The sequence below is a fragment of the Anomaloglossus baeobatrachus genome, chromosome 3, assembly GCF_048569485.1.
Source record: "Anomaloglossus baeobatrachus isolate aAnoBae1 chromosome 3, aAnoBae1.hap1, whole genome shotgun sequence".
Taxonomy (NCBI): domain Eukaryota; kingdom Metazoa; phylum Chordata; class Amphibia; order Anura; family Aromobatidae; genus Anomaloglossus; species Anomaloglossus baeobatrachus.
This window is the reverse complement of record NC_134355.1, coordinates 495,348,971-495,364,268: the sequence shown is the minus strand read 5'-3', so window position 1 is coordinate 495,364,268 and position 15,298 is coordinate 495,348,971. Positions and strand designations below refer to the sequence as shown.

Sequence of the window (15,298 nt, the reverse complement as noted above, 5' to 3'; positions counted from 1 at the left end):
AAAAATTAACAACCTGGGAATTTCAAACAGTTTTAAATTTGATTTGCCAGTATGATCATCTAAAATGAAAGCTAGTATTTTGCACTATGCAGAAGATTGCATCAGCCAAAGAAGACTCACATGATGCTGAGTCTTGCAGTTATCACAGCACATGTATACCACAGCCAATCAGTCAGGATGGACTATCATAGCCTCTATAAAATTAGAGTCAGGGAATGCAACAGCCATTTTGTTGTGAAGATAGATAATGAAAAGATGTGACATTGCACAGATTAGAAATAGAGATAGGGAGAGAAAGCTATACAACATTCAATAATCATTACAGATAATGTGTGACAACACAGCACTGAAAAGATGTTACCATCATATAGACAAGAAAAATAATGCAACCTTGGCATTATAGCAAAAGAGTAAACTCACCGTTCCTGAAGTGGTCTACAATGAAGTAAGGATCACAGGTGCTACTTAGCTGATTGTCCCAAGATGCATGGAAAACAGTGTTTCTTCAAATGGAAAAAGATCCATGTCATTTACCAGTAAAAGACATTTCATTTAGTCACCAAAAAAACTGCAGCATGAGAGAGAGGGCATAAGGTGCAGAAATCCAAAATACGTCAGATAACAGCCTTTTCGCACATGTGTGCTCTTCTATGGTTTAGACCTGTAGAAGCGCACATACATGTGAAATGGTCATTGTCTCACATATTTTACACTTCCATACCTTATGCACTCATTCTCCTCATGCTGCAGTCTCTTTGGTGAGACTTTTTTTAAGTAAATGAAATAAAGGATTTTTTCTACCATTGAGCGCCACAGATCTTTTTCCATTTTAACACATTACCACTGTTTACTCCTAGTCATATATGTTAAAGTTGCTTTAGTATTGCTAAGACTGTATTAGCATTAAAGAACTTGATATCACCTGAGTCCAGGAGTCCTCAAAGTGTTGTAAATGTCTTTTCAAGACAATTGAAGTATTTTTGAATTAATATAAATAGGTTTGTAATGAATTTAATTATTTATAAAAATTCAGTGAAGCACGCAAATTCAATTTAAAAATTATTTGATCATCTCTAATATTCTGTTATATAGGAAACAATAACTCATAATATAATTATGGAATTTAAACTATAACACTTCTAAAAGTAAAGCAAGTAAAGGGCTCCTTATGTCATATGTGAACATTATTCTGATTGGTCTTAAAGCTGTTGTTCACAACTAGGACAACCCCTTCTGATTTCACATGTTTCCCACAGGTGAAAAAAAAAGTCATTTCTCTCCTCTGCGGCCAGCACAGTTCCAGCGGTGTCGCTGGGGAAACATGAAAGCAGAAGAGGTTGTCCTAGTAGTTGACAACTCCTTTAAGCTAGGCTATTAAGTATTTGAAATCAAGAAGTCAATATGGAAACAAAAATATCCCCAGACTTTGTTTTATTAAGTCTTCACTTAAATGTATGTCCTCTGCTCCCTAGAAATAGCTTCTGCAAGCAACAGAGCACAGTTACTGACTAAGCGTTAAGAGTGAAATACAGGCCCAATAGTAAGACTATGAGTCTTTACACTGATATATGTGCACAATCATTCAGGAGCTGAGCCCTGCTGCTTGCAGAATTGAAGACTAAGGCCATGTGCGCACTAGAAATTGACTTTTTCTTAAGGAAAATCTAGACCCTCTGAAAGAATTCCACACCTGCGGTAAAAAACTGCACCAAAACTGAAATTAAATCTGCATCCGGTTTTGCCGCTATTTTGGTGCGATTTTGGTGCGTATTTGGCGCGGATTTGCTTCAGTTTTTTTGCAGGTTGATCCCTGCGGATTTTTACTATTATCTATGGCAAAAACCGCAGGTACCCTCAGTAAAGAAGTGACATGCACATTAATTCCGCAGTGGAAATTCCACAAGTAAATCCGCAGGTATAAAAAAACGCAGTGTGCGCACAGCATTTTTGTTATACTCATACGTTTTGGTGGGGAATGACTGCAGCAATGTTAGACACATTTTCTGCAGCAAATCTGCGGTAAAATCCGAGGTAAATCCGCAGCATGCGCGCATAGCCTTAAGGGCATTTTTTGTATTATCTGTGGGGGATATCATGAGCCACTTCTTTCAATTTGGTAATATGTTTAAAAACCATAAATATATGTCATAAAAATTGAAATATTATGCATCACCAAAACTTTCAGTAAATATCTTCTCAGCTGCCTATTAACATGTATGCAGAAAAGTTATGTCAGGTAATTTAGTGATTGTATCATATAAGCCCCATTGAGTAAGTGAGGCAGGCTCTGACTGCAGGGTCAAGTGTACACTGTTAAATGTACTGGAAAGAATGGTAATTCAGGTCTGACTCATAATGTTTTCTTGATTAGTTCAGTTGTGTAAGAAATTGGGAAGTTTTAATTTTTCTTTACTAGTTATATATCATATCTGGTGGAAGAGAAGCCCTGGGATTGGTTTGAGAGTTATGGATTGCATGATGTCTGTTACTTTCAGTCATGGAAGTCGTTCCATAAAGATCCATATGCAAATTATAGATTAATGGACATTTTATTTTACAGCCTGAGGAACTGTAAAAATTGACCACAAAATGATATTCAAATTACAGACTTTTCTAGTGAATGTTATCCCTAGTGTTTTGAAGAATGTTTTTGGATGCAAAAAGATCCCATAAGAATTAATAAGTTCAGTTGTTTGAACTGTCATGATTTATTGCTCCCCGGTTCACAAAATAGTAGCTGAAAAAACACTACTCAGATAAATCGATGGAAATTGGAGTAGTTAAAGAAGATATCAGGAAGATGAATTTTGACCTTCCTCAAACCAACTCCATCAATAATATTTGTCTTAATTTCACACACATTACAATAACTCTTTAAGAACAGTGACAGCTTTAGATTAACTGAATGCAGTGCAGATGTCCATCAAGGTGAAGTAGGATAATGGATCTAGCAACTAACAAAAAGTACATGAAACCCTTAAATGGACTTTTCTAACTTCAATGTTAGGCAAGGACGGGCAATTAATAAATTAAATGAGGAATAGAGAGAAGATAAGCAAATTCTAAACACATCTTTAATAAGATTCATACAATCGTAATTATTGTCATTCTTCTTCTACTTCTTCTTCTTATTATTATTATTATTATTAGTAGTAGTAGTAGTAGTAGTAGTAGTAGTAGTAGTAGTAGTATCATTTCTACTTTAGACATAAATATGAAAATGAAATTTGCAGATTATCAGGCTATCTTTGTTTAGAAAGGATCATTACTATGAAGTCTCATTACTTTGACAATGACGGTCGAGCATTCAGAACTCCAAAACTCTGCTTTGCAAATAACCAAAGTTTTACATTAGTCAAATCCTTCAGCAAGCTTCAGCACATAAAGACACACTACATAAATACATTTAATTGTCCTGTGATAGCAGCTAATCCTATTATGGGGTAAAGGAGAGTGGCAGAGGGTTGATCATCAATGTACCAATTTCAAACAAAAATAAAAGGCAATTTCATGGCCCATGGCATGGACATTTACAGGAACATCAGTAAAGGAGATGCCATACAATTTAAAAAAGAATAATGAATATTGTATAATTTGAACATGGAAAATCTAAAATGGAATAGTATAAGGTAACGTATCATATAGTCTCAGGGAAATGTACTTTCTGTTCAAGGTAAAGTGACTCTAATCTCTGACTTACAAGTTTTCAAAGTCCCATTGTCTTAGTTAAAGGGGCTGTCCACTTTAATGTACCAAATGTGTTTTGGAGATTTTATTGCAATAACTAATATAGGTAATGGATAACTGTGGTTACTGCCAACAGTAAAAGGAGAGTTCTGATTATTAATTATTAATATCAGCTTTGACTACTAATAACTAGAGATGGGCGAAACCGCAGATATTCGGGATTGGCGGATTTAAAAAAAAAAAAATTATTCGGGACTAGAATTAATCCCGAATTTCTGCCCGGACACCAATCTCCTTCTAAGTCTAGGGAGACCCAAATATTATGCCTTAAAATTGTGGTAAAAAGGGCTACAAGGATTAGGGCAGGAACGTTATATTTCCAAGTCTCTCACACGGCTGTAATACTACTTTGAGAGCTGCTCGTTACCCTCATACATATTGACTGCTTCCCCGACTCACCACCAGTCCTGGAGTCTCTGATTGGTTGCAGTCAGACTGCACCCACACCCTGTGTGACAAAGTCTGTGATTGCTTGGAATCACACACGCTGTCTGTGTCTCTAAACTGGTGTAAAAATAAATAAATAAATTAAAAAATTGGCACAGTGTTCCCGCTTATTATGATAACCTGCACAGTTAAAGCATATGAATACAGGCTGTAGCTCTCAGCCTTGTGTTTATCTTGGCTGTGTATCACAATAAGAGGGATCCTATGCAGCTTTTTTTTAAATTATTGAAAGTAATCATTTTAAAAAATGGCGTGCAGTCCCCCCAATTTTGATAACCAGCCATGATAAAGCTGACAGCTGTGTTCTGGTATTCTCAGGTTGGGGAGACTCATGGTTACCGGGCCCCCCAGCCTCGAAATATCAGTCCATTATTGTCGCATCCATTAGATTTGACAGTGGCACTTTACCAGGCTCACCCCAATAGCTCTAGTGCAGTGACAATTGGGGTAATATAAGGGGGAAATGACAGTTCACAGCTGCCACTAAGCCCTAGATTAGTAATAGGAGGCATCTATGAAACCCCCACCCCCATTATTAATACTGAAAAAGAAAACAAATAAACACAAACACAGGTTTTTTGCATCACCGGATTTTGAAGGCTATAGTTTTTATATTTTTCTGCTGAGAGAGTTATATGACGGCTTGTTTTTTGTGAGAAGAGTTGGAGTTTTTATTGGCACCATTTTGAGCCACTTAATATTTTTTGTCATTTTTTATTCTGCTTTTTGTTAGCTAGAATCAAGAAGAAACAGCAACTCAGATATAGTATTTTTGTTGGGTTTTTTTAAGCCATTCACCAAAATGTCTGATAAGAGAGTTTTATTCTTCAGGTCAGAATTATTACAGAGATACCACTTTCATTTAATTTTTTTGTTTTGTCGCTTTTACACCATAAAAACTATTTTATTGAAAATAAAATCAGTTTTTGCATTGCTGTATTCTGAGAGCTATAACTTTTTTATTTTTATGTTAATGGAGCTGTATGGTTGCTTGTTTACTGCAAGACAAGATGACATTTTCAGCATAACCATTTTTATTCATATATGACTTTTTGATTGCATTTTATTCTACTTTTTGTCAGCTGTATGATAAAAAAACAGTTTTTGCTGCTTTTTTTATACCATGTTCACTGAAGGGGTTAACTATTGTGACAGTTTTATAGCTTGGGTTGGTATGAATGTGCAATACCAAATATGTGTAGTTTTTGTTGTTTTTTTTATAAATTTACATATATATTGGAATTTTTGGGGGAAGCTCTTTATTTTCACATTTTTGAAAAATTTTTACCAGTTTTTAAAACGTTTTTCAATTTTTTTACTTAGCCCCTTTATGGGACTTCCCCTTTTAGCACTTTGATCACTGATCTAATCCACTGCAGGGCTTGATCACTACAGTGGATTAGATCTGTCAGTGCATCTGGCATAGTCTGTGAGGTGATCCATAGCTCAATAAGATAGGGTCATCAAATGGTAATGACCCAGGTTTACCATGTTAGCGAGCAGGTCCCTGTGATTGCATTACGGGGAACCAATGACCAGCAAGAGGTAAGCAATCCTTCTCCCTGCCACCTGAATGATGCATTCACATTGATTGTAGCATTTAGGGGGTTAATCAGTCAGGAGCAGTGCAGGCACCACTCCTGGCAGTGAGACCCGGTTCCCGGCTGTAATATCAGCTGGAGATCCGGTGACATTTGCAAATTTACAGCACAGGAACCCCTGCAATTGCCATGACGCACTTTTGCATCATTGGTTGGGAGCGGATCAACTTCTATGACATATAGGTACATAAAGGGTTATGAAAGGGTTAGTTGTATCCAATTTGCTTTTTTTCCTCACTTCTTTGTGTTGCTCTATTACACATACAGGAAATATATGTGTATGACAAAACGTGTAATAGAAATAATTATCTTGGAGTAATAATTGATTTTCTGGAATAACTTCAAGGGAGCCAAAACTTTTGGCCATGACTGTGTATATATATATTTATATATATATATATATATATATATATATATATATATATATATACATATATATATATATATATATATATATATATATATATGTATTTGGGGAGCCCCTCATGTGCCTTAGACAGAACAACTCGCCAACAGGTGACCTCATTATGGAAACTAGACCCCTTAAGGAATGTTTCTAAATATTTGGTGAGCATGTTGAACTCCCAGGTTCTTCACAGAATTTTATGTCCATAAGCCGTGAAAAGAAAAAAATATGTTTTTGCAAAAACTTGATGCTTCAACTGCAAATCTTTCATTTTCACAAGGGTACCATGAGATGATGCACCATACAATTTATTGTGCAATTTCTCCTGAGTACTCTGATACCTTATATGTGGTGGAAATAAACAGTTTTTGTATACAACAGGGCTCAGAAGAGTGCCATTTGAATTTTATAGTATAAAATTATTTGGAATGGATAGCGGATGCCATGTCACGTTTTTAGAACCCCTGAGGTGCCTAAATAGTGGAATTTCCCCACATGTAAACCCTTTTGGAAACTAGAACCCTCATGGAATTTATCTAAATGTTTGGTGACCCCCTTGAACCCCCAGGGGCTTTACAGAATTTTATAACTGTTATATATTTTACTTTTGAGGCACAGTGCAAAGTGAAGAAGGGAATGCGTGTCATATCTGAGTTCAGATTTAGTTGGAATGGTTTGCGGGTGCCATGTGACATTGGCAGAACCCCTGAGGTGCCATAACAGCAGAAATCCCCACAAAATGACCCTATTTTACAACCTGCAACCCTCCATGAATTCATCCAGGGGAGAAGTGAGCATATCGACACCCCAGCTGTGTCTCAAAATTTTGTACTATTGGGAGGTGAAAAAAAAAAAATTTTGCCACTAAAATATTGCTTTAATCCCAGAATTCCAATTTTCACAAGAATACGTGAAAAAGGTCCTATAGTATGGTACACAATTTCTCCTAAGCCGAACAATAACCCAAGTTGTGACTATACACCGTGTGCAGAATTATTAGGCAAGTTGTATTTTAGAGAATTTTTTTTATTATTGATCAACAACTATGTTCTCAATCAACCCAAAAGACTCATAAATATCAAAGCTTAATATTTTTTGGAAGTTGGAGTGGGGTTTTTTAGATTTGTCTATCTTAGGAGGATAACTGTTTTTGCAGGTAACTATTACTGTGCAGAATTATCAGGCAACTTAATAAAAACCAAATATATTCCCATCTCACTTGTTTATTTTCACCAGGTAAACCAATATAACTGCACAAAATTTAGAAATAAACATTTGTGACATGCCAAAACAAAATCCCCCAAAAATTAGTGAGCAATATAGCTACCTTTCTTTATGATGACACTCAACAGCTTACCATCCATAGATTCTGTCAGTTGCTTGATCTGTTTACGATCAACATTGCGTGCAGCAGCAGCCACCACAGCCTCCCAGAAACTGATCCGAGAGGTGTACTGTTTTCCTTCCCTGTAGATCTCACATTTTATAAGATACCACAGGTTCTCTAAGGGGTTCAGATCAGGTGAACAAGGGGGCCATGTCATTATTTTTTCCTCTTTTAGACCTTTACTGGCCAGCCACTCTGTGGAGTTAGATGCATGTGATGGAGCATTGTCCTGCATGAAAATCATGTTTTTCTTTAGCGATACTGACTTTTTCCTGTACCACTACATAAGAAGTTGTCTTCCAGAAACTGGCAGTAGGTCTGAGAGTTGAGATTCACTCTATCCTCAACCCGAAAAGGTCCCATAAGTTCATCTTTGATGATACCAGCCCATACCAGTACCACACCTCCACCTTGCTGGCGTCTGAGTCGGAGTGGAGCTCTCTGCCCTTTACTGATCCAGCCTCTGGTCCACCCATCTGGCCCATTAAGAGTAACTCTCATTTCATCAGTCCATAAAACCTTTAAAAAACAGTCTTAAGATATTTCTTGGCCCAGTCTTGATGTTTTATCTTATGTTTCTTGTTCTAAGGTGGTCGTTTTTCAGCCTTCCTTACCTTGGCCATGTCCATGGGAATGGCATACCTTGTGCTTTTTGAAACTCCAGTAACGTTGCAGCTCTTAAATATGGCCAAACTGGTGGCAATTGGTATCTTGGCAGCTTCACTCTTGATTTTCCTTAATTCATGAGCAGATATTTTGCGCCCAAAACGCTTCTTGCGACTTTGTTGGCTATTTGCCATGAAACGCTTGATTGTTCGGTGATCACGCTTCAAAAGGTTGGCAATTTCAAGACTGCTGCATCCCTCTTCAAGACATCTCACAATTTTGGACTTTTCAGAACACGTCAAATCTCTCTTTTGACCCATTTTGCCAAAGGAAAGGAAGTTGCCTAATAAATAAGCACACCTTATATAGGGCTTTGATCGCATTACCCCACACCCCTCATCATTACAGAGATGCACATCACCTGATTTACTTAATTGGTAGTTGGCTCTCAAGCCTATTCAGCTTGGAGTAGGACAACATGTATAACAATTATCATATGAACAAAATACTCATTTGCCTAATAATTCTGCACACGGTGTAGGTACTGATTAGCCACACGACAGGGCTTGGAGAGAAAGGAGCAACATTTGATTTTTGCAGCACAGTTTCCTAGAATAGTTTGCGGATTACCTTTGCAGAACTCCTAAGTGCAAAAACAACACAAAATCCCTTATGTGACCACATTTTGAAAAGTATGCCCCTTTGGGAAATCATCTATGGGTGTAGTGAGGATTTAGTCTGTGGAAAAATACCCTTTGATTCAAACGCAGTGAATGTTGCAGAACTAAAAATTTCAAATACGTCCTTGTCGCGCCCAGTTCATCGTAGTGCCCATATATTGTGTCCATCTCGTGCTTCTGGAAACTTGCACTGTATCTTCATTGTGAGCGTTAGTGAACAAAGTGTGAGCAAAAGTGTGAGTAGAATTGTTTGAATTTAGTTGTTTAATTACTTAACATTTGTTTAGTGCTATCTCCATTAGAAAATGTGCTCCACTATTGCTAATGCGATCCAGTGTACATCTTGTATCATGTATGCAGTCCTTGAAAAGCCGTTCGAGGGTGCATACTGTTGTTCGAGATGTGCGCAAGTTGCACATTTGGAAGCCCAGATACTGGATCTAAATGAGCAGCTTGCAACTCTGAGATGCGTTAGCAACATGGAAAGGAGTTTGCTGCTCACTGAGCAGCAACTTGCTTGGTCAGATGTCTGGGAGGATCGTAGTAGGGAGCGGCAGGACGGTGAGGTAGGTAGCTGGGTGACAGTTAAAAAGGGGGGTAAAGGGAAAAGTGCTAGGAAGGCTAGTCCTGAACTGACACACCCCAATAGGTTTGCAAACTTGGCAGCTGAGGGGGATGTCATTACATGGGTAGCATTGCTGCAGCAAGGCATGACCTCTGAACGCCAGAGGAGTGTCTGCTCCAGTAAGGGGGGAAATAGGAGTGCAGGGTAGGCAAGACAGTTACTGGTAGTGGGTGGAGATAAGGGGGGGGGGAATGAAAGTTAAAATACTGATAGGGGTGTTATAAGATGCCGAATATTATGGAAGAGGTAGAGAATCTCCTCATAAAGCAAATTGATAAAGCAGCGAGTCTCGGAGAGGTAATTATTATGGGGGACTTTAACTATCCTGATATAAATTGGGAAACAGAAACTTGCAGTTCCAGCAAAGGAAATAGATTTTTGATAACAATGAAAGATAATTACCTTTCACAAATGGTACATGACCCCACAAGAGGGGGAGCACTACTAGACCTTGTACTAACCAATAGGCTAGACCGCATATCAAATATACAAGTTGGGGGTTACTTGAGAAATAGTGATCACAAAATAATAAGTTTTCATGTATTCTTTAGTAATATGTATAGTAGAGGGGCTACAAGGACACTGATCTTCAGGAAAGCAAATTTTAAACGGTAGAGAGATGATCTTAGTGCAACAAACTGGGATGATGTACTAAGTAATAAAAGTACACAAAGCAAATGGGAGACTTTTATGAGGATCCTGAATAAGGCTTGTGCAGAAAATATACCCTATGGTAACAAACATGCTAGAAATAGGAGGAAACCCCTGTGGCTAAATAGAGCTGTAAGGGAAGCAATCAAAGAAAAACAGAAAGCCTTAAAAGAATTAAAGATGGTAGGTAGTGATGAAGCATTATATAATTATAGAAAATTAAATAAAATATGTAAAAAGCAAATTAAGTTAGCTAAGTTTGAGACAGAGAGACTCATTGCGAGAGAAGGTAAAACTAATCCTAAAATATTCTGTAACTACATAAACAGTAAAAAACTGAAAAGCAATAGTGTTGGCCCCCTTAAAAATAGTCTTGAAATGATGGTGAAATGGTGGAGGGGGATGAGGGTAAAGCCAACCTGCTAAATGACTTTTTTTCTATGGTTTTTATACAAGAAAATGCCATGGCAGATGACATGACCAGTGATACCATATTGTTATGATCCGGAACCATGGAAGACCACCACAAATCATTGGCAAAAGGTGATAAGAGCATTGGCAACTAATCTGGCCGCCATCCCCTTACTAACCATCACAACTAGAAGTAGCCGAGGGGTGAACTAACATCCTGTGCACCGCGAACCCAGCCGGAGAACTAACTATCCTAAAGGTAGGAAAGATGAATAACTCTCTGCCTCAGAAAATAGACAAGAATAGCTAGCCCTCCACATTCAAAGACTGCGGTGATATAGGAAAAACACAATACACAGGTAGATGACAGGATTAGCAAAAGGTGAGGCCCCCGCTGACTAAAATAGGAAAAGACAGGAAAGGGACTGATGTGGAAAGAGAAAAACCCTGCAAAATACCAACTTCCTGAGAGTACAAAAAGGCCCTCAGATCGCACGATCTGAACTCCGTCCTATACCAGGTGCCCTTGTCATACCAATGAACAGAAAACAAGAATCATAACAAAGTCAACAAGCCACAAACACATGGACCCAAAGGAGCTATACTCCACACAGAACTGCAGGGAGTTCCTCAACAATCCACTAAGGGGGAAAATCCCTGCAAGCAAATAAACTGAAACCAACCACAGCAAATGACAAACCCAGATAAACAAAAGAACCAGACAATAAATAAAGAGCAAGCACTTATCTGGGGAAGATGTGGTGTAGAGCAGGATTAGGCGGGCTGGAGATACAAAGAACAACTGACATCCGGCAACAGCCTGCAATCAGACCAGGATTTAAATAAGCAGAGCGTTAGCAAAGGAAACACCCACTGCCCAACACACCTGGTCCAAGTCCAAACCATTCCTGGCCACCAAAAGGAGCCTCCCAGCAGCCAAAACATAACTAACATTCACAACACCATATATTCATCCTTGAATATTACATGCTTAACCCAGCAGGAAGTACGCCGCCGCCTCAAAATCACTAAGTTTGACAAATCTCCGGGCCCGGATGGCATACTCCCCAGAGTACTACAGGAATTGAGTGCTGTGATACATAGACCATTATTTTTAATCTTCACAGATTCCTTAATAACAGTGTCGGTACCGCAGGACTGGCGCATAGCAAATGTGGTGCTAATATTCAAAAAGGGGACAAAAACTGAGCCGGGAAATTATAGGCCGGTAAGCTTAACCTCTACGGTTGGTAAAATTCTTGACGGTTTATTGAGAGATGCTATACTGGAGTATTTCAAGAAAAATAACCTTATGACAGAGTTTCAACATGGGTTTATGAGGGATCGATCCTGTCAAACTAATTTGATCAGCTTCTATGAAGAAGTAAATTCAAGCCTAGACCAGGGAAATGCAGCGGATGTTGTGTATATGGACTTTTCAAAAGCTTTTGATACGGTGCCACACAAAAGGTTTGTACATAAAATGAGAATAATGGGGATGGGGAAAATATGTGTAACTGGGTTAAAAACTGGTTCAGTGATAGGAAACAAAGGGTGGTTATTAATGGTACGTAATCGGACTGGGTCTCAGTTCATAGTGGGGTACCACAGGGGTCAGTATTTGGCCCGCTTCTTTTCAACATATTTATTAATGACCTTGTTGGGGGCATGCGGAATATAATTTCCATATTTGCAGATGATACTAAACTCTGCATTGTAATCAATACAGAGGAGGATAATTTTATATTACAGGGAGATTTATGTAAATTGGAGGATTGGGCTGAGAAGTGGCAATTGAAGTTTAATGTAGATAAATGTAAAGTCATGCACTTGGGTAGAGGAAATAAAATTTATAATTATGTACTTAATTGTAGAACACTGGGTAAAACAGACACAGAAAAAGACTTGGGTGTATGGGTGGATGGTAAACTTAACTTTAGTGGACAGTGTCAGGCAACTGCTGCCAGGGCTAATAAAATAATGGGATGTATTAAAAGAGGTATAAGTGTTCATGAAAAAAATATAGTTCTACCTCTGTACAAGTCACTAGTGCGACCGCACTTCCGGCGGCTTTGCACACTACGACATCGCAGGTGCGATGTCGGTGGGGTCAAATCGAAAGTGACGCACATCCGGCGTCACTTGCGATGTCGTAGTGTGTAAATCCTAAATGATACGATGAACGAGCGCAAAAGCGTCGTTATCGTATCATCGCTGCAGCCTCCGACATTTCCATAATGCCGGTGCAGCGACAGGTGCGATGTTGTTCCTCGCTCCTGCGGCAGCACACATTGCTGTGTATGAAGCCGCAGGAGCGAGGAACTTCACCTTACCTGCCGCTGGCTGCAATGAGAAGGACGGAGGTGGGCGGGATGTTTACATCCTGCTCATCTCCGCCACTCCACTTCAATTGGCCGCCTGCCGTGTGACGTCGCTGTGACGCCGCACGACCCGCCCCCTTAGGAAGGGACGTCGCACGGCAGGTATGTGCGTGTGAAACTGCTGTAGCGATAATAATCGCTACGGCAGCTTTCACTAGATATTGCACGTGCGACGGGGGCGGGACTATCGCTGCAGCATTGGTAACACATTGTTACCGATGTCGCAGCGTGCAAAGCCCGCCTTAGAATACTGTGTACAATTCTGGTCACCGATATATAAGAAGGACATAGCTGAACTGGAGAGGGTGCAGAGAAGAGCGACCAAGATTATTAGAGGAATGGGTGGGCTGTATAATACCAAGACAGGTTATTAAACTTGGGGTTATTTAGTTTGGAAAAATGAAGGCTTAGGGGGGATCTAATCACAATGTATAAATATATGAGGGGACAGTACAGAGACCTTTCCAAAGATCTTTTTACACCTAGGCCTGCGACTGGAACACGGGGGCATCCGCTACGTCTTGAGTAGAGTTGAGCGCGGTTCGTGGTTCGTGGTTCTCCAGTTCGCGGCTCGAGTGATTTTGGGGCATGTTCTAGATCGAACTAGAACTCGAGCTTTTTGCAAAAGCTCGATAGTTCTAGAAACGTTCGAGAACGGTTCTAGCAGCCAAAAAACAGCTAAATCCTAGCTTGGTTTCTGCTGTAATAGTGTAAGTCACTCTGTGAATCAAACTATTATCACATTTCAGTGTATAGTGTGCGTGAACAGCGCCTTCAGATCACTGCTGTTTCTATAATGGCGATCGCCATTTTTTTTTTTTTTTTTCTTGTCTTCCTTCCCTAAGCGCGCGCGTCTTGTGGGGCGGGCCAGCATGTCAGCCAATCACAGACACACACACACCTAAGTGGACTTTGAGCCAGAGAAGCAACGGCATGTGTGATAGGATCTGCATGTCACATGTCCCTGCATTATAAAACCGGACATTTTCTTCACGAACGCCATTATCTGCCTTCTGCGTCTTTGGTGTCAGACATCAGTGTCGCAGCTCCGTCCTCCTGAGTCCTATAGCCGATACAGCTGTATGCGCTGCATACACAGCGTTAGACAGCTTAGGGAGAGCACATTCTAGCAGTCCTTTTAAGGGCTCAAAGCGGCAGGGTCAGAGAGCCATAAGTGACAGGTCCTGCAAACAGCAACAGCGTCTGTGTAGCCCAGGTCAGGGATTTCCTCCCTGCATTTCACCATTAGGAGGGAATAGAAAGGCAGGCTTCCATTCCTCTACCCAGAGCACCACAATCCTGCCACTGTACCCTCTTGTCCTCTGCACACTCCAACTCATTCTAAGTAAGCCATTATACTAGCAAACATTCAGTGTACCTAGTGGCATCCTATACGTGGCTATTGGACTTTGCTATAGTCCCACTAGTGCAAAGACATTTGCAGAGCACGTCTGCTTGCATTGCACACTACAACTTTTTTAAACTAAGCAATTTTACTAGCAAACACTCAGTGTACCTAGTGGCATCCTATACGTGGCTATTGGACTTTGCTATAGTCCCACTAGTGCCAAGACATTTGCAGAGCGCATCTGCCTGCGTTGCACACTCCAACGAATTATAACTAAGCCATTATACTAGCACACACTCAGTGTACCTAGTGGCATCCTATACGTGGCTATTGGACTTTGCTATAGTCCCACTAGTGCAAAGACATTAGCAGAGCACATCTGCCTGCATTGCACACTCCAAGTTTTTTAAACTAAGCAATTTTACTAGCAAACACTCAGTGTACCTAGTGGCATCCTATACGTGGCTATTGGACTTTGCTATAGTCCCACTAGTGCCAAGACATTTGCAGAGCGCATCTGCCTGCGTTGCACACTCCAACTAATTATAACTAAGCCATTATACTTGCACACAATAAGTGTTTTTTAGTGGCATCCTATACGTGGCTATTGGACTTTGCTATAGTCCTACTAGTGCCAAGACATTTGCAGAGCGCATCTGCCTGCGTTGCACACTCCAACTAATTATAACTAAGCCATTATACTAGCACACACTCAGTGAACCTAGTGGCATCCTATACGTGGCTATTGGACTTTGCTATAGTCCCACTAGTGCCAAGACATTTGCAGCACGTCTGCCTGCGTTGCACACTCCAACTAATTATAACTAAGCCATTATACTAGCACACACTCAGTGTACCTAGTGGCATCCTATACGTGGCTATTGGACTTTGCTATAGTCCCACTAGTGCCAAGACATTTGCAGCACGTCTGCCTGCGTTGCACACTCCAACTAATTATAACTAAGCCATTATACTAGCACACACTCAGTGTACCTAGTGGCATCCTAT

At 39.9% G+C, this 15,298-nt stretch overlaps 1 protein-coding gene across 1 annotated transcript in view; it reads right to left on the bottom strand.

Moving 5' to 3' along the window:
• The window catches only part of BCHE (butyrylcholinesterase), a 131,915-nt gene that overhangs the window by 35,355 nt on the left and 81,262 nt on the right, over window positions 1–15,298 (bottom strand). The window lies entirely within an intron of this gene.